General features: G+C 43.8%; 2 long non-coding RNA genes across 2 annotated transcripts in view; one reads left to right on the top strand and one right to left on the bottom strand.

Annotated features, from left to right (window-relative positions):
• LOC115835448 overlaps window positions 1-5,153 on the bottom strand; it is a 13,212-nt gene extending 8,059 nt beyond the window's left edge. The window contains exon 1 of the long non-coding RNA XR_004030419.1: window positions 5,017-5,153. This is a non-coding gene — a long non-coding RNA (uncharacterized LOC115835448). The remainder of the gene's footprint in view (window positions 1-5,016) is intronic.
• LOC105738672 lies at window positions 3,964-20,779 on the top strand. Its single transcript, XR_004030420.1, has 2 exons — window positions 3,964-3,995; window positions 20,369-20,779. It is a non-coding gene; the product is annotated as an uncharacterized LOC105738672 (long non-coding RNA).

Genomic DNA, 20,779 nt, shown 5'->3' with positions numbered 1-20,779 from the left:
TGTCCCTGAGTGTTGACTTGGGGTCTGGATTGGCAGGAATGAGGCAGTTGGGGGAGAGAGTCAGACCCACTGACACACCCTGTTGGCAACAACAAACAGGACACATGGAAATGAAGGGAGTTCTTAGGCAGCCACAGCCCTGTGGTCCCCATGGCTCTGAAGGCCAAAGGAAATATGTGAGAGTGTGAGGTGGCTTCTGCATCTTGGAGTTAAAACAATAATCTCTTCAGTCTTCCTTTTTCTTAATGAAACCTAAGATCGCCTTCGTGATGGGCAGGTATCACTGCACCACAGCCCTTTAGATCGGGGGGTCCTCAAGGTGGAGTCTGAAGTCAGCAAGGTGGAAGCCATTTCCACCATGATACTAAGATGTTTTTTCATGACCACTCTCCTTCAAGTGGATCATGGGATTTTCAGAGGCTCTATGATATATGGTGACATCTTCGCTCTGATGACAAACAGAAGCTGTGCTTGTATGTTCTTCCGTTTTAAAGCTGTCTCAGTTCTAATGTCTACTACAGTAAATATCAATAGACATAACTCAGTAGATATCACAAAATCTCTTTGGTTGTTTTCAGTAATTTTTAAATGTATAAAAGAGTCCTGAGAACACAGCAGTTGAAAAAGAAGCATCTACTATATATATGTCCTCTGGGGGATAAAACAGAAATAGGTGGCACATTTATGGCCCCAAATGAGTTTATGGTCTTGTCAGAGAAATGAGAGTTATACTCAAAATGATATAAAGACTTGGATGGCAAAGCCTAGGTATTCCACAGTGGGATAATAAAATAGTTGTTTAACTGCTTTAACTGCTTTAAGGGCAGTTTTTTTTTGGGGGGAAATCATTCAGGGGTATAGGGCTTTTGATGGTTTTCATTTATTTAATATTCAATTTATCGGCCATGTATGGAGGAATTAAATAAGAAATTATGATGGATATGTACAATCAAGTGGAAAATTGGTGTAGAATTGATTGAGTAGAGACATAGAGTGAAGCTTAGGCTCTGAAGTGTAATCCCAGCACTTTGAGAGGCTGAGGCAAGAGGATTGGGTGAGCCCAGGAGTTCCAGACCAGCCTGGGAAACGTGGAGAAACCCTGTCTCTACAAAAATATGCAAATATTAGCTGGGCAAAGTGGCACTCACTTGTAGTCCGAGCTACTCAGGAGGTTGAGGTGGGAGGATCACTTGAGCCCAGGAGGTGAAGGCTGTAGTGAGCTGTGAATACACCACTGCACTCCAGCCTGGGCCACAGAATGAGACTATGTTTTTTTTTTGTTTTTTATTTTTATTTTTATTTTTGTTTTTATTTTTTTGGGACGGAGTCTTGCTCTGTCGCCCAGGCTGGAGTGCAGTGGCATGATCTCAGCTCACTGCAAGCTCTGCCTCCCTGGTTTACACCATTCTCCTGCCTCAGCCTCCCGAGTAGCTGGGACTACAGGCGCCCACCATGTCGTCCGGCTAATTTTTTGTATTTTTAGTGGAGATGGGGTTTCACTGTGTTAGCCAGGATGGTCTCGATCTCCCGACCTCGTGATCCGCCTGCCTCGGCCTCCCAAAGTGCTGGGATTACAGGCGTGAGCCACCGTGCCCGACCTTTTTTTTTTTTTAGAAAAAGATTCAATTTATCAAATTACACATGTGAAACTGAAGTTTCTAATTGTGAGGTTTTAAGTTCTACCTATAAATAGAACAAGATCTGCAAGCCTAGCAAATTTTAAAATTACATTTGAAGGCCTTAAATTAATATTCTGTATCACTTATAAATTCAGTTAAATGCCTTTAAACATTTTAAGCTGCATGTACAAATTTAATATATTTTATTTCCTTTTTAAGGAATTCAATTGCCTGATTTAACAAAATTATCTGATTATCCTGATTACTGAAATAACATCTTAAAAGTTAACAAGTCACCATCTTGTAAGTATGGTTAAGCTTAAGTTTTTAGTTGTTTGCTTTTTTTTTTTTTTTACTTTTCAATATTAGGTAAAACTTAGTAATATTTTCACTTAAAATTAAAAGTCTAAATTAGTTAATTAACATTTTAATTGAAATGTCAAGACTGACCTATTTATAACTCACATGCCTAAAATACCAAATGTGCACAGATTCCTAACACAAAAGTATTAATACTGTTGAGTTGATATTCTTAAACATTTCTATAGCCAATTCTACCTCTTTCTGAAATAAGACTTAGCTGGGGAATAATCTGGGTCATGTTGTCAATTTCTGGGCATCACTTTTTTTTTTTTGCATTGCTTTCTCAACTTATTGGAAGTTGCACAGCAATCAAATATATTGGCCTAGATCTTTATTAGATTCTTATTTGCTGCCTCAATCTTGAGAACACTTAAAAGTGGTGCCCCTCAGCCGTGGCCTTTACATTTAGGTGACAATAACTCATTCTTTTGCTGCTCAAGCAAAATTTCAACTTCTGCTCAAAATGGTCCTTTAATTAGATTTTGCTTTTCTTTGGATCCTAAGATATGTGAAAGTATCTATGTCAAACATAAAACACCCTTGAATTGGGGAAAGTCTGTATTCTTCTATTCCCCCTATTTTTAGAACTTCATAACTCTTAGAAATGTTAACATGTGATGTCTGCTGTGCTAAGCATAGTGAGTCTTTTCCATATGTGAGAAATAAAAAGTCCTGCTTGTACTTTATATTTACATTTTGACCCCTTCCACTCCACTCCCTATAATCACATTTTAAGTTGAGGCCCCGGTCTTCAAGGAATTTAGTTGTGCATTCTTTTCTCTAACTCTACCATAAGCTCTTTAAAGAGTTACATTCACCAATAGATCTCTTGAAATCCTCAGCACCTAGCACACGATGCCCAGTGTATTTGTTAACTTAGCAATGTTTGATGAATTAAATAAGGTATTATGATAAAAATGTACAATCAAGTGGAAAATTGGTGTCAAATTGATTGAATAGAGGCATAGAGTGAAGCTTAGGCTTTGAAGAAATTTGGCAGCAAAGAGGATGTAAAGATACGTGAGGTCTAAGGAAGAATTCTGTGGATTGCTGGGAATAAGTAAGTTAGAGAAAGAAAATAACAACGAAGTTACTGAGTGTGTAATTACTATATGCCAAGCTCAATTTCAAATGTTTTATATGTATTAACTAACTCATTTAATTCTCCTAACATTTCTGTAGGGTAGACATCATTATTATTGCCATTTTACAGAATGAAGAAACTGAGGCACAGAAAGTTTAAGTCATTTACTGCTATACTGTTTGTATGATAATTTACTTTAAAATATTTCAGTGTAGCCTGGGCACGGTGGTGCATGCCTGTAATCCCAGCACTTTGGGAGGCCGAGGTGGGTGGATCACCTAAGGTCAGGAGTTCAAGACTAGACAGGCCAACATGGTGAATCCCCCGTCTCTACCAAAAACACAAAAATTAGCCAGGCGTGGTGGTGGGCACCTGTAATCCCAGCTACTTGGGAGGCTGAGGCAGGAGAATCACTTGAACCTTGGAGGTGGAGGTTGCAGTGAACCAGATCATGCCACTGCACTGCAGCCTGGGTGACAGAGCAAGACGCCATCTCAAAATAAATAAATAAATAAATTCAACATAAACTTCAGTGCGACATTTGTATGTATAACTTTAGCCCTTGGGGTAGGTAGTTAACATCAGGAATCTATACCCCAAAGGTGGCCATGTCCCCCAGGCCCCTTCTCCCCAGTCTTGCCTGGCTGGTTGATATGGTTTGGCTCTGTCCCCATCCAAATCTTATTTCCAATTGTAATCCCCACGTGTCAGAGAAGGAGCCTGGTGGGAAGTCATTAGATCATGGGGGTGGCCTTCCCCTTGCTGTTCTCATAATACAGTTCTCATGAGATCTGAAGGTTTAAAAGCAAGGCACTTCCCTTTTCACTCTCTCTCTCTCTCGCCGCCATGTAAGACTTCAGTGCCTTGCTTCCCCTTTGCCTTCTGCCACGATTGTAAGTTTCCTGAGGCCTCCCCAGCCATTTGGAACTGTGAGTCAATTAAACCTCTTTTATTTATAAGTTACCCAGTCTCAGGTAGTTCTTTACAGCAGTGCAAAAATAGACTAATACACTGGTCCTGCTGTCAGAGTATTGTTCCATCTATGTGCAAGGTGCTTGTCAGAGTGCTTGAGGACAGAGCAAGCAGAAACCAAGTTTGCAATAACAGATTTGTGGTAGTTTGGTGCCTGCTTGCCAATAAATATTTGTACTTTTAGCAGAATTTGACCTCAGACTTGCTGTCGGGGTAACATAGGCTTGTTAGAGGTTGCCAAGGACTGCTCTACCTCGGATCACCAGAGGTTACTAATATCTACTACATTGCTGAAGGCACTCTGCAACTGCCCCAGGTCACACATCTGGCAGGTGGCAGCACTAGCACTCACTCTCAGGCCACTAGCGCCCTAATTAGCATGCCAAACTGCCTCTCTGGAAGAGGATTGAACGGAAGCGAGCAGGGCATGAGTGAAGGAGAAGGGTTTTCAGGCAAAGGGAGATATTCCAGGGCATAGCTAGAGACAGCAATGTTTTAAGAGAAAAGATTTCTTTCAGTCAAAAAGGGAGACAGAGAAAGGTATGAAGACAGTGGGTATCAGTGGGTAAGTTTAGAGGCAGAGGGAGGAAATCAGAGCTTCTGCCTGGTGGATCATATTTCTTTGGAGAAGTAGAATTCAAGGGCTTGGATTGAAAGTAAAGGTGGTGGGGATCGTGCTGGCTTACGTTCAGGGGCAATGGGGAGAAAGTCCCTTCTGTGTTTCCCATGTTATGTGAAGAAGCATTGCCCGGGCCCAGGAGTGTGGAGCTTGTAGGAAGGGAAGCCTCAGAGGCTAAGCATGGCCCCAGGGTCAAAATGGGGAATGTGTTCCAACCTCCAGTACCTGTCAAGATATCAGGGCCATCCAGTGGGAGGCCTGAGATACAGCCTGTCCCAATGAACAGCGAGAAGAGGAGCAAAGCACAGCCCAAAGGCCCCAGTAGCCGGAGATATCCGCTCAGCAGGACTCAACCTTACCTCGAAGGGGAAGACGATCAGGCGCTTTCCTGTCCCTGTCCAAAGTGCGTTGGAGAGTTGAGGATGCTCGCGGTGAATTTTAAGATTTCCTGAGGTCAAAGAGTAGGACAGTCAGTTCTGGAGGAGACAAAATGACTCTGCATTTTGTTCCTCTGCAAGAGCTGATGAATAATTCAAGGCAATGCTAAGTAAGTGAGTTCTGCCAGGCAGGCTGGCTCTGAGCAGGGACCTCCCGGCGGGTTGCCATGGGACTGTGTTCTCAAAGACCCCTTGTTCGTCTTACATACTCCTTAGTGTCCCTCGTGCTGATGCCACACGGCTCCCAGGGAACTCCTTTTCAGCCAAGGGGATGAATGCCTGCTACAGAAAGGCCCTGGAGGAACTTCCAAACTGAGGCGGAAACAAGAATGGTTGGAGAGACCGTGTGACTCTCTCTTGGGTATTTGCATTGTACTAAGAGGACAAATAGAGGGGTCTTGCCAAAGAAAAGAAAAGAAGTAAAGAAAGTGGGCTGCCTGGCTGGGGAATCCCAGGGACCTAACTGGTCCTCCCTACTGCCTGCTGTTGGGGAAGCCATGGGGCTTCCTTCCCTGCTCAGGGAGACAATCTCCTTCCCAAGGGCAAAACCCTGTACATAACACAGCCCTGCCCCATCGTGTCCCCTTTGGACTAGATTTGTTGATTCTTATTTGAAGGAGGAGATGTCAAGAGCCCTCAAAAACAGTAGATGCCCACCTCCAGCTGGCGAGAAACGTAAACGCCAGCAAATCAGATGCCTCAGACAGAAAGATGATAAACATATTGTCTTGACTTTACCTCCAAATTCAGCTGTTCAGTTATTATTATTGTATCCTATTATACTAAGAAAATACCTTTGAGGCACTTCAAGTGAGCAAAACCTCATCTGCTTCCTTAGTAAGGGCAGCTGTGCAAAATCCTGGCACCAAAACCCATTATCACAGAGAACTACCCAATAGAAAAGCCGATCCTGTTCCCAAGTGGCCTCTCTCTTTGCCTCCTCACCATGTGGAAGCCTGACCTAGTCCGTCATTCATGAAGTTAAAAAAAAAAAAAAAAAAGATGCTCGTGTCATTAGACTGAACCTTCAGAGTATAATATCGTATAATATTCATGGTATTCATATAGGTTTCAGTATAAAATATTCAGTTTGATAAAAATGTGTTACAGCAACTCAGCCATAAACTCATTTAGGAAATACTTGCAACCAAATCCAGGTCTTGCATGGAACAAGGGAGTGGAGGTTGATCTCAATAAATCTCTCATTCATCTTCAGCATTCCCCAAAACACAGAGTAAGGCAACAGCAGCAGGGGGTGCAAATCCTACTCAGTGAGCTAACCCCCCCACCTGCTGACTTAGAGTTAGTTACTCCTTGGAGTCAGTGTGGACTGAGAACTCTCTGGCCACCCAGGGAAAATTAAACATATTATTTTATTACAACAGATGTCCCCACTTTTTTGTAAAGGGATGCTCCCTTTTATTTTCCCAAAACCATGTACCTGGGGGTAGGAGGCATGATACCAGGGAAGTCACCGTGTGTGTGTGGGTTGAGGGTGTTGTGTATGTGTGTACTGGTGCAACAGACTGAGTGTGTCCCCCCAGAATTGATATGCTGAAATCCTAATCCCCAGTGTGATGCTATTAGGAGGTGGGCTTCGGGAGCTAATGAAGTCATGAGGGCAGAGCCCTCAGGGATGGCATTGGTGCCCTTATGAAAGAGCCCCCAAAGAAATCTCTCGTCCTCTTTCTGCCACGTGAAGAGGCAGTGAGAAGACGGCAGTTTGCAATCCAGAAGTGAGTCCTCACCAGTTCCTGACCATGCTGGGACCCTAATCATGGACTTCCAGCCTCCAGAACTATGAAAAATAAATCTCTGTTGTTTATAAGCTACCCAATCTATGGTATTTTGTGACAGCAGCCTGAATGGACTAAGACAATTGGGGTGGTAGGGGGAGGGCAGCCTTAGGAGGAATTACCACCTAGTAAGATGGAGCATTGAGGGTCCACTCAATGTAGCAAGCAGAGATCAAGCACTGTGAGCCATTCTGTGAGAACGGCTAGGATTTAGGAAAGAGATAAATGGAGACAATAACAATAATGATAATAGAACACTTTCTGTGACTAAACTCTATTCTGAGTCTATGTATTTTGACAAATGAGTCATCTGGGGAGAAGAGCAACAACACATGTCTAATTAACAATAAACTCAGGCCTAATGTAATACATAGTATATTTAAGAAAAGAGCTATGAAATTGCAAAGGAGAGAGCTGGAGAACAACATTCTGCAGTTGAAGGAGAGAGACAGGAAAGGCTTCCTGGAGCAGTGCATTTGTGTTGCAGCACCTGCCCCGGCCCAACCCAGCCTCCACCCAGAGAAACAGTAACAAGGCAGAGGCCCTCACCCCTGCCGGCCACGTGGGAGGCCATGGCACCCATTTGGAGGAGCACCCCCAACCTCCATTTTATCGCCTTTCTATCTGGAACGGTTGGAAAGCTAAAAGCCTTCCGAGGCTGCCTTGGAACTCAAGCTCTACATGAGAGCTTGGTTTAGCCAGAGAGCTGCCCTTGCCAGAGATATGGGAGGCAGACAGGAGGCAGAGGCCATTCTCCATGGCTGTAGCGGCTGATGAGTGAGCGTCAACAGATGTGGGTGTTTCGACAGCAGACCTCCAGCTTCTGCTTCAAGGGGTGAGGTGGTTGAGGCAGCAGCCCTGGTAATTGTGAAAGCAGCAGCAGCCTGTTCTCTGGATGCTACCCATGGTTTGGCCTTGAAACCTACACTCGATCAGCAGCCTCGTGACTTCTGCCCCCGCAGCCCCTCCTGCTTGAAATACCTAGAATGGTTTCTGTTTTCTGTACTTTACTCTGAGAAATAAAGATGCTTTGGATGACTAATTAACAGCTCCTACAGATAAGTAATAACATAGAGAAAATGACAGCTAATTTGGACCTGGCCACAGTCACTACATCCATTTGTTAGCCTCTTACAAATTGGCCTCTGTTCTACCACCCCAAAAGAAAAACCCTATCTGAGATATCCAGCGACCCCATCCTTGAAGAGAGACCCCTTAGTGACCTCTTTGCTAATTTGTTGCCCCTCCCTTCCTTAATATGGTTTCTTCCTGTATCTGACCTTTCTGTGACTACCTTCTCTTTTCCTCTGAATTATCTTTTTTCCTACCTCTATCAAATTGCCTAAGTTCTTGGCCTTCTACACTTCTAACTTTGCGTTCTGTCTCTTGGGAAAATATATTCATGCTTTCTTTTGTCATTTCTGATTATCTGCTATGTGCTAGGAGCTATGGCCCAGGTGAAGATAAGTTGCAAGATTCTTGTAAGAGAGGCAAGTCAGTTACAGAAAAGGCACTCTAGTGCAGTGAGCATTCTAGGGAAGGTAGCCATAAAGGGCTTTGAAAATGGACGGTAGAAAATGGAAGGTAGAAAATGAAGGAGGCGGCTGGGCGCGGTGGCTCACGCCTGTAATTCCAGCACTTTGGGAGGCCGAGGCGGGTGGATCACGAGGTCAGGAGATCGAGACCATCGTAACACGGTGAAACCCCGTCTCTACTAAAAATACAAAAAAATTAGCCGCGCGTGGTGGCGGGCGCCTGTAGTCCCAGCTACTCAGGAGGCCGAGGCAGGAGAATGGCGTGAACCCGGGAGGCGGAGCTTTCAGTGAGCCGGGATCGCGCCACGGCACTCCAGCCTGGGCAACAGAGTGAGGCTCCGTCTCAAAAAAAAAAAGAAAAAAAGAAAAAAAAAAAGAAAATGAAGGAGGCTTCACGAAGAAGACAGCTGCCCCCGCAGCTGAACTGGAGAGGACTTTGATAGGTGAAAACAGGCTTCAGGGAAAGGAAAACATTTTAACAGGAGGAAATAACATGAGAGGAACTGAATGAAAGTAAAAAGGTACAGGGCACATGGGGAAATCCTACTCGCATCCATAAAGCAATCCAGTAAACGGTGTGCATCACTTAATGACGGATATATGCCCTGAGAAATTTGTCCTTAGGCTACTTTGACATTGTGTGAACATCATGGAGTGCACTTACACAACCCTAGATGGTATAGCCTACTACACACCCAGGCTATATAGGGTAACCTCTTGCTCCCAGGCTGCAAACCTGTGCAGCAGGTTACCGTACTGAATACTGTAGGCAACTGTAACACAATATAAATATTTGCACGTATATAAACATGTCTAAACATAGAAAAGGTACAGTCCAAATACAGTATTATAATCTTATGGGGCCACCACTGTATAAGTGATCTGTCATTGACCAAAATGTCATTTTGGGTGCATGACTGGTTAGATTGTGAGCTCCGTGGGTGAGGAACCTGTTCACTAGCTGTCTCTCTTCCCAGAATTCAGCATTGCGCCTGGTACATAGTAGGCCCTCACTAAGTACTTGTGAATGAAAGACAAGAGAGACGAGTGGATAAGTCTAGTTCAGAGCCCAAACACTCCCTTCTGCCCACACTGCTGCAGTTAGGTCAAGACAGGGAGACAGAGCCCTGAGCGAAGAACTCTAGTCCTCAGCATTTTCCATGAACCCCAGCCAGAGAGCTTCCTCCTTACTTTCCCTTCTACTCCTCTGTAGTTAACCAATCTATTGGGTCGAAGGTACCACTAACCATCAGCTAATGTTGATGGTTCTACCTTTAAAATTTATACAGAATATAACCCACTTCATATTCTGGATTCTGCTACAACCAAGTTCATTGCTCACATTCCACCTTGATCCCTGACAAACACAGCAGCCAGAATGGTCCTTTCAGGAACATCAGTCCCAGCACATTACACCTGTGCCCTATCCAGCCCCACATGTTCTCCAGGGCCTTACATGGTCTCCTCTGTGGTATGGTTTGGCTCTGTGTTCACACCCAAATCTCATGTTGAATTGTATTCCCCAGTGTTGGGGGAGGGACCTGGTGGGAGGTTATTGGATCGTGGAGGTGGATTTCCCCCTTGCTGCTCTCGTGATAGTGAGTGAGCTCTCACGAGATCTTGTTGTTTGAAAGTGTGCAGCACTTCCTCATTTACTTGCTCTCTCTCTCCTTCTTTGCCATGTGAAGAAGGTGCTTGCTTCTCCTTCACCTTCCACCATAGTTGTAAGTTTCCCGAGGCCTCCCCAGCCATGTCTCTTGTACAGCCTGTGGAACTGTGAGTCAAATAAACCTCTTTTCTTCATAAATTATCCAGTCTCAGGTAGTTCTTGATAGCAGTGTGAGAAGGACTAATATGCCCCACTAACTTCATGATGAGCATGTACACTCACTGCTTCGACTTCAGCTATTTCCATGCTAGCTAATTTCCTTCTCACGCATGGTGAGACATGCATTTCAATTATCTTCCTAGTTTCTTCCAGCTCTTGCCTATTTACCTCATTCAAAGAGTGTTATTCCCTCTCCTTTCTTGGTCCCTTTTGTGAGCCAAGAAATAAGCTGTATTAAGCCTAATAAACCTAAGAATAATTTTAGAGATTTAACTACCCTGGGGTTTGCAATGAAATTAGATTAAACAAAGAACCTAGTTGGCATCCGCTGAAGTTTGTCAGAATCTTACTTCTATAGAGTATATCAGCATTCCCACAGAGGTTTCGATTGCCTCCTTCTGCTCTCCTAATTAAACCTGCTATTCTTTCGAAGGCCAGCCTCCTTCAAATTATATAATCTTTCCAAAATAATGTCTTACTTAGGATTATTGTTTTTATGATTGTTTAAATAGTAATATAGAAAAATAGGGTTTTCTTATTTCTTTCCTTTGCAATAAAAAATTTTCAACAGTATAATAGCTTAAATAGGCGATTGTGATGTCACCCTTAGGATATAATCACTGCTTGTCACATTGTTTCTGTAGAAAAGCCAACTCACATAGGACGAAATGTGATGGGGTGAAATCATGGCAGTGTGATTTTCAACCACCAACTTGCCTTGGAAGGGAATGTGGGGATGTGCACCGCTGGAAGCCATGTGAGTTTTGAGAGTATATAAATTCAGATGACTGGAGGGAATGTGGTGTGGTAAACAATTATGCAGTGCCTATTTGTGTGTGCATAATTGGTTGCTAGGACTGAGCCATGATTAGTCACCAAATTACAAAAGCATGACTTTTCCTTCAGTGGATGTAGCACTTGCCCAGGATACACAGCTTGGAGACAGTAGCATGGGTTAGATTTTTGCCCCATTGGCTCACTCGGCAGAGGTCTGTGTGCAGTGTACAATTTGCACAACTATATTTGGGCCCCTGCTAAGTTATCCAGAAAAATTGCATTCATATGATGCCCTACAAAATGCCAAAATCTACAAAGCAGTCAACCCGTATAGTCTACAGAGAAAGGAAGGACACGCTTATTCTAGTGACCCAGATTCAAGTCATAGCCAAAGAAGCAGTGAGGATAAAAGGTCAAAGACAAAAGTCACACAATCCTGGAGTTGGGAGAGAAAGAATGGGTCATGGATGAGGCAAAGGGAGACAAAGAGGAAATAGATTGGAGAGAGGGAAGAGAAAGGAAGGAAGGAAAGAAGGAAGAAAGGAAGGAAGGAGCAAAGAAGATTCATGCATAAAAAATATAAGTTATTTCTGAAAAATTCATGACCCCCTTCCCCTTTTTGAGGCATTGTTGTGGGGAGACAGAGATGAGTCCTGATCCTTGAGATCGATCTACTCACATGCAAAAGAAGGAGCAAAGCAATTACACACAAACACACACAGACACACACACACACACACAGACACACACACATGCAATGAGGCAGCCATCCTTATAAATTTCAAACTGCAGCAAGGCACAAGAAGTCCATATTAGTCAATATTAGTAGCTATGCCAATGAAAAGTTCTTGCTTCTCAGACCAGCACACCACTCTCAGAAGCCAAAGGAGGAGAAAGCTTCAGAGAGCTAAAGTTAAATCCGTTCAGAAGAGGCAATGCTCCCAGGGATCTCACTGTTTCATTTCACAACACACCTCCTTGTGTTGGTGCCCTGGGCACCTGATAAGCTGTAAACAAGAGAGAGATGGGACATTGATTTTGAGTCTGTGTGTCCTTCAGAGAATCTACCCAGGCTGAGTAAGATGAAAATAAAGGGATGGGCTAGGGCCAGGATTTTAGAGCTTGAACATATTTTGCTGCCTGGGAGAGTGTCTGTAAGCAGATGATAATAATGACAGTTGGCTGTAGGACTTGGCAGATGCATTCCCCAAGCATTTTCAGACTTAATGAGTCCAGAGATCATCCCGTGGGGCAGGACAGTCACGTTATTAGCAGATTACGGTAAGGAAATGGGGGAAATCTACGGGTTCAAGTGAGTGATGGGGACACCAGAAGTAAGTATCTCAGACTGAATCTTCACAAACACTTTTGCTTCCAACCTTTCTCCCAGGAGGGGCAGGGGAAAGGGGTGGCTTGAAGTATGAATGTGATTTCAGGGAAGAGGAGAGTGATTCTCCACATGTGCATTTAGTCCCTTGTCCTCATATTTGCACACACGCCCATGATGCGGCCTGAGCTGGCAGAAGCCACCCCACTACAGTCGGGCCTGTATATATTGTACCACTTGCACAATTATATGTGGGACGCTGCAAAGTTATCCAGAAAAAAATGCACTCATATGGGCCCTAGTCATCCGGCTGCCTAGCACTTTCTCAGTACCCTTCCCTGGTTTGAAGCTTTCCGGATTTATGAATCCCACTTCTCCAGGAAGAAGCCAGAAACTCACTTTCCTAAGTTGTCTATAGCTGGACACAAGCATGGCCCTGGCCCCCTCAGACAGACCGTGCCAGACTTTGATTGTAGGAGAGCCTGGTGGAAGAAAGGGTGCGGGTGGAGGAATTCTGATGAGGGTGACAGGAGACACTTAGTTTGCAGAGGCAAAGGTTGTGGTGGTTCCAGTGGTAGCTCCCCTGCTGTGCTGTAACAGCAGAGACTCTCCTGGAGCAATAATTAAGGTATTCTACCCAGCTCAGTAGCCTCCGAGCCTGATTGTCCAACTCTCCTAGGCACTCTGTGTAAAAACCAATACAGTTCAGTGACTACAGTTGAAGTAGCTACAGTGAATTCTGTTGTTTGCAACCAAAAACTCTTACTAATTGTCTTTGTACTTACAGGGGATGCAAAAAAAAAAAAAAAAAAAAAACCAAACTCAGTAATAAAAATGACATTTTAATGTAACAATTTTAGAAAGCATTTAGGTATTCAGAAATGCTTTTGCAAAAAAGTATGAATGTACTTATACTTTATTTTAAAATCAAAGAAACAGAATCCCAGAGAAACCTAGTCATATATCAAGCTGCTTAGCACATTAAGATTAAAATGAGAATTAGGGGCCGGGTGTGGTGGCTCATGCCTGTAATCCCAGCACTTTGGGAGGCCGAGGCGGGCGGATCACCTGAGGTCAGGAGTTCAAGACCAGCCCGGCCAACATGGGAAACCCCGTCTCTACTAAAAATACAAAAATCAGCTATGCATCGTGTGTGCATGTCTGTAATCTCAGCTACTCAGAAGCCTGAAGCATGAGAATCACTTGAACCCAGGAAGCGGAGGTTGCAGTGAGCCAAGATTGCACCACTGCACTCCAGCCTAGGGGATAGAGTGAGACTCTGTCTCAAAAAAAAAGAAAAAAGAAAAAAACACAAGTTGAATGCAACATTTTATAAATCAAAATTAATGTAAAAATCCATGATGAATGAACAGAATATCAAAATATTAAATAAAGACAAGATCAGTATTACTGATGTTTCCCTTTGTCTCAGACTCTGATATACAGTTACTTATGCTGTCTTTAGGGAACTTGCACATGTTATCTTTAAACAAATTAACAGCACAGATTAGACTACTTTGTTGCCTCTTCAAATAATCAAAGTTTAAATCTTCTTCTTCCTGGTACGTGAACCTTCTTCAGCAGAATCTATAGTAGCATCTCTCTCTAGAAGCATTCCTGAGCCCACAAATTTGGATTAGATCAGAATCTCTGTGTCCAGACCTGTCTGGATCTTGCAGAAATATTAATGCTGGCAGCATCTCTAAAATAACAGAGTAAACTGAACCAAATTAAACACAAGGAGATGTAAGATCAAATTTTAATGAATATTTGGGCTGCTGGCTACCCAGCACTTCTCAATAGGTGAATGCCTTAATAAATCACAAGGATGGGAGTAATTAGTGTTCATTTACCACTATATGCCAGAGGCCATGTTAGACACTTGAAACAGTGGATGCTTCTTGTCACAATTCCCATGAGGCAGGAAGTCCTGTGACAAAAGTGAAGATGAAGTTCCCAGTTAAGAAGTGGCAGAGCCACATCATAGGCCCAGGGTAACAAACGCCAGGGCTGAAGTCTCCCTGCCACATCATGCTTTATTTTAAGAAAGTGGACTTTTTTCTCAAGAAGCCTGAGGACCACAAAGCATCAGGCCTGGGCTTCCCCAGCAGGCAACTGGATATCGTTAGAACGATGGCTTGGGGAAAGCCACAGCTTCTCTTTTATGAGTGAAGGGAGTGGAAGGAGAGAGAGCTGCAGCCTACGAGCCTGGAATCTCTGTCCAACAACCAGCATCCCTCAATTCTCCCTGCCCTGCTGAGGGGTTTGTCTAGTCCCAAAGAAGCACCTAACATACTTTTATGCTCAATATACAATCCTAGGTGTTCTGATATGAGAAGAACTTCTTCAGAAGGTATCTTAATGCATATGGGGAAACTGAGGCCCAGGTAAGTAAATTTTCATAGAAAACTGAGACTAGAACCCAAGTTACTCAATCCCCAATTAAGACTGAGTTCACCACACCATACGGCCACGCAGATTAAGTCCTGACTCTGCCTACGCAAAAGACTGTGCTTCGTCACTGAGGCTGACAGACCCTCTTCAAAAGGTTTAGTCTGTACACCAAAGGTCAAAAAAAAAAACCAAAAAAAAAACTGGCATTTTATAGGCTAAATCTAGCTTGCAGATGTAGTTGGGTTTTTTTTTTCTTGGTTTGTCAAGTGTTTTTGAAAAATTTGAACTAGTTGATGTAATTTAAAAATCAGGAGTTTTCACATGCAAATCCAGATTTCTGGCTCCCCTTGAAAAAAATCCAAGATCAGGACACACTGGAACCACTTTCTCACGTGGCAGCTATTGGTTAGTGCAGGTGGTGTGCTGAGCCAGATCATACTGGCTCACAAGAGCCAATGATAAAATATTCAGAGATCTTGTGGGCCACGTGTTAAATGGTAGCTTGAAACCAGCCGTAGGATCATTTACACCAGCCATGTTACCATGGAAACATGGACAGTGGAAACATTTGTCCATTGTCCATCTGCTCCTGCCCGCCATTGGTCAAGGACGATGCCACCAGCAAAATTCTCTTGTTCTAGATTGCACATACACGAGTTGTCCTGGAAAATCCCAAGTCAAAGAAGCTGCACTGCAGGAAATCAATATGGTGCAGGCCCCAGGCAAGGCATCACTGACTACACTTGCAAGAAACAAACGCCTGCAAAAATCAGGACAAGATGATTTTGAAGCTGTGCAAAACAGGTGTCTATATATTGGCTTTTTTGAATAGTGTAGCTATGAACATTCTTGTACATCTCTCTTGTGCACGTGTATATATTTCTGTCAGATACACGCCATAGGACTGGAAATGCTGGAACATAAGGGATTCACATGTTCAACCTTAGGAGAAACGGCCAAACAGTTTTCTAAAGTGCTCTTATTTATTTACATTCCCACCAGCCATAAAGGAGAGTTGTGGTTGCTTCAACATTTAGTGCTGCCATATTCTTTTTCAAACCATCACTTAAAAAATCACTTCCTATTGGCTCAAGACGATTGTCAGTTTGTACCTCTTTGGCTATTTGGTTTACTCAGCACCACATTTTATATTAGGCCATTTGTGTTCTGTGTCATGGCCACAGATGTGCTCACTTATTCCATGCTGATGGGGTAAGATCAACAACTTCACTTGACCCAAGTGGCAATCCAAAGTAAACAAGGAGGAAGGAATAAGTCAATAAAATTCCCAAAAGAAGTCACCATAATTGATTACATTTCATTTATCAGAAAACCATTCCAAGTCTTTGACTAATTTGAGACTCCCTGTTGTGATACAGAATCTCTTCCTCTGTGAGTTATTATAATTCTTGCCAGGAATATCCAGGGACCTGCTTTCCTCTGCTCCAAGTCTCAGAGTCCAGGCTGTTTGTAACACGTAATCTGTGATTGAGAAACAGGAAAAAAGGGAGACCATCTTACAAGGTCTGGTCCCAAACCTCCTTTCTCTTTAGTTCCAGCCCCAAATCAACCCTACTTGACTGTTCCCTCATGCCACAAAACAACAGAGTGCTCTCATTCTGAAGTGCTCCCTTGGCTCCCACCGGTCATGATAAAATTCACTTCCCGGTAGTCGTTTTGGCCTGACCTCCAACTAGGATCACCTCCTAGGAGATGCACCAAGTCTGCGAAAATCACCCTCAAGTATATCTGGCTTCTAAACGTCCTTTCCAAAGACTGAGCAGTAAGGATGAATGAATTGCAAATAGAAGCCGTTTCTTTTTAGGAAGCCCAAAGAAGCTCCCTGTGTTCTTCCTCTGCGACCCGGAGTGGACAGCCCACTCTTTGGCCATGATGAGCAGAGGCTCTCCAATCCTGCCTCTACCCTTTGTACTGTTCCAGCCCACCCAGGACAGGCATTCTCAGGTACACTGCTGGTCCATCCTGCCATGCCAGACCATTCATGCCATGCCCACAGGGTGGTGTCCTGGGGGAGAGTCCTCTCGAGAAGGGTGCTCTTTCTTCACCATGGGCAAAGGGAGGTCAAGCTGACCCCAACATTTTGTGTTGGCAAGCATTCAGGAGATGCTTAGTAGCTGTGAATTATCTCAACACCCCCTCTTGTCCCAAGGAAGAAGTCACAAGTCATAGCATTATTCCTTTTTTTTTTTTTTTTTTTTTTGAGACAGAGTCTCACTCTGTCGCCCAGGCTGGAGTGCAGTGGCGCAGTCTTGGCTCACTGAAAGCTCTGCATCCCAGGTTCATGCCATTCTCCTGCCTCAGCCTCCCAAGTAGCTGGGATTTCAGGCACCGGTTGCCACGCCCGGCTAATTTTTTGTATTTTCTTTTTTGGTAGAGACGGGGTTTCACCGTATTAGCCAGGATGGTCTCGATCTCCTGACCTCGTGATCCGTCCGCCTTGGCCTCCCAAAGTGCTGGGATTACAGGCGTGAGCCACCACGCCCGGCCAGCATTATTCCTTTGACATGTATTCCTTCTCCCACAGGGCAAAACTGGCTTGCTCACGAGTGGGTCCACATATCACACGCTCCAAACGTGCCAATTCACCACACTTGCAGGAAGCAGGCAGCAATGAGGGTGACAGAAAGACTTCAGAGCTTTATCCGAAAACTCCTTTACTGAAATAACAGCAAATATTTATTGCTGGGCTCACTATGTATACTTACTAAGCACTTTCTATATATCTCATTTAATTCTCACAGCCCTTTGAGGCAGCTACTAGTATCAGCCCATTTCATAGCTGTAGAGACTGTGTCCATGAATTCACAATTAGGAAGTGGTTAAGGTGAGATTCAAACCCAGGAAGTCGACCTCCCAAGGCCATGGTCCCAGTAGCTATATTGTAGCAGGATTTCTTACCCCCATCACCCAGCTGTGGATCCTCCGCCTCCAGCTACCTGTTTTCATCTACCTTCTTTGTGGTCCCAGCTCCCAGACTCTCCTGAAAGTGTCCCCAAGGCTTTTGGCTGGGAGCCACCCCAACCTCTTGTCTTCTCCCCAAACCCCCAAGAGACTTTCTAAGATCAGAACCCTTGAAGCATTTTGAGCTGCCTAGTAGCAGAGTCCACACCAGTAGCCCTCAGCTACTAGCAGAGCACAGTCCACACAACAGACCTGAACTCCTCAGCTTCAAGTCCCAGCACCATCACCCAACAGGAGTGAACATTTAGCAGGTTATCTAAACTCTCCAAGGCTTGGTTTCTATGTCAGCACCACAGTGTAATAATAACGCCTGCCTAATAGGGCTTTTCATAGGATCCAGTGAGCTGATGAATGTAAAACAGTACAGTTAAGGGCTCAGTGAGTACTAGCTTTCACTAGTCATAAAACACCTGTTCAGTTTTTAGTTTTTGAAATCTTGAGGTTAGAAAGTGTAAAATGGATTCCCTTTTAATTCTGGCTTTTCTCCAAGTCTTCCTTTCCTTTATCTCCATTTTATTCCCTGTTAGAAGTCTCCATTCTCACGGTGTGAGTACTTAACACAGTGCCTGGCCCTGAGCAGGTGGCAATGCCAGTGTTACTCCTTCCTTCCAGCTTCTGTTCTCCCCACATCATCCTGATACTAACTTATCCTTTCCCTCTTCTCTTGATATTTTTGTTCACCCTTTTCCAGCTGCTTGAGGGGAGCTGAGAGACCTAGACACCATATTTAGAGTGGCTTAGGCAATATCCGCAAGGCCAGAATAGCTCATCTGTCCAGAACTAAAACGAGATCCCTGCTCTACATACTCTTCACCCAGCCCTTTTATGGGGTATCCAGTGTCTGACTTTGGATCATGATTTTGTCTTACAGGGGGGTGTTATCAATGTCCATTAAAACCACGGAGTGGCTGGGTGCAGTAGCTCATGCCTATAATCCTAGGGCTTTGGGAGACCAAAGCAGGCAGATCACTTGAGCCCAGGAGTTTGAGACCGGCCCAAGCAACATGGCGAGACTCTGTCTCTACAAAAAACACAAATATTGTTTGGGTGTGGTGGTGTGTGCCTGTAGTCCCAGCTACTTGGGAGGCTGAGGTGGGAGGATCACCTGAGTCCAGGGAAGTTGAGGCTGCAGTGAGCCATGATTGTGCCACTGCTCTCCAGCCTGGGCAATAGAGTGAGACCCCATCTCAAAAAAAAAAAAAAAAGGCACAGAGCATTTTATCAAAAAGCATCAGTAAGACACCCGTGAAAAGTGGCTTCTTATCTCAGAAGTGTGGTTCTGTTCATGTCAAATACGCATTTTCGTATCTCTTGTAAGCGCATATGATTGAGGTTCAATCTCATACTCATACTACTGCAGTGGCTCTTGATCAGGGAGAGTATCAGAATTACATTTCTGAGCTTTCTCAAGATGGCTTTAAAATCACAGAACCAGGGATGTGTGTGTTTTGATTCAGACACTGTTCCCACTTCCAGACCCTGCTTCTACCTTCCCAGTCAACAACCATTGTCCTCGTAGCTTTTTAGATGGTGGGCATCCATCCGAATGAACAGCTCTGGAAATGAAAGCTTAAAAAATCAAAATAGGCTGGGCCCAGTGGCTCACGCCTGTAGTCCCAGCACTTTGAGGGGCCAGCGTGGGAGGATTGCTTGAGCCCAGGAGTTCCTGATCAGCCTGGGCAACATAGTGAGACTCTGTCTCTACAAAAAAATTTTAAAAACTTAGCCCCGACAGGTGGAGCGCACTTGTAGTCCCAGCTACTTGGGAGGAGGAGGCAGGAGGATTGCTAGAGCCTGGGAGGTCGAGGCTGCAGTGAGTATACACACACACACACACACACACACACACACACACACGTATATATGTATATAGATAGTCTAATTTCTGTCCAAAGACGCCCTATTTGCTCCTTGATTCTCTGTCCTTTTAAAACAGCCTGTCTTTGCAGTTAACACCTAAGGCTCTGACTTACTTTCTTTTCCCCAATAGTTGTCATAGCCTTCTCCAGCGTGTGTTCCTTCTATATTTCAGACATGGCATAGCAGACACAGCAATAACTAAGTAAGTACAGCAAATCAAAGGATGGAGCCCCAAATTGAAGCCAAGTCTACTATATCTTATCAATTTACCCAATAACATTGACTCTCTCTGTAGAGGTTACCCTTTTATGCACATAAATGTGAATTAGAACATCTCTGCCCTGCTCCTTTCAGCAGTACAGCTCTGCAACGATGCACGCTGCCATCCATTTCACTGGAACATTTGCCGTAAAGTTGCTTTTAAAAGACATTCTCTTACAATACTGTCAATGGCCCTTGCATTAAAAATGAGAAAAATATGGAAACATGCATTAAAATATTCAGAAATAAATGGCTTTTTTATTACATAAAAGCTCTCATGTGTCTCAAAGGTACTGAGAATAGAATACTTTATCATATATTAGATTATTATTGCTGGGAAAAGATCTATTTTAATGCCACTTTTCTTGGGGATTAAACCAAACCCTAACAGTCCATTTGGGGGTGTTCATAAATGTGTAAGTCAAATACTGAAAAGCTTTAAGTGGAAAATACATGCTGATGAAGCAATCTTGGAAAAGGCAGAACACGTTCTGTTTGTTCTCATGTCTGGCAGGGGGCAACTATCGCATCCAGAAAAAAAAAAAAATGAAGATAATGACTTCTCTGCAGCTAAGATGAAGATCCACTGAACTTTGGGGTTTGAAATGCAACATTAGAACTTCAGGCTCTCGGCACCTAGGTCTCCAGCTGCTGGGTGGTGCCAGCATCAGAGATGCACTCTGCAAAACATATACTGTCTTAGGAAAATGTGACCCTGTTGTCCTTTCAGGCCCATATTCCACAAGAAGACAAATGGAGACTTAAAAGGAAAACTGCAGCTCCGAGTGAAGAGAGAGCAAGTTGTCTTTTCTGATACAGCCAGGAAATAAGATGTTCTGGTTAATACGTGCTAAAGATGTGGTGCTGACTTTCAGACTCAGAATATGAACACATGTATTTCTCATTAAAACTATATTAAATGTTA

This window comes from Nomascus leucogenys, chromosome 6 (genome assembly GCF_006542625.1).
Source record: "Nomascus leucogenys isolate Asia chromosome 6, Asia_NLE_v1, whole genome shotgun sequence".
Lineage (NCBI taxonomy): Eukaryota > Metazoa > Chordata > Mammalia > Primates > Hylobatidae > Nomascus > Nomascus leucogenys.
Note: the sequence above shows the minus strand (reverse complement) of the source record. Positions and strands in the feature narration are given on the sequence as shown.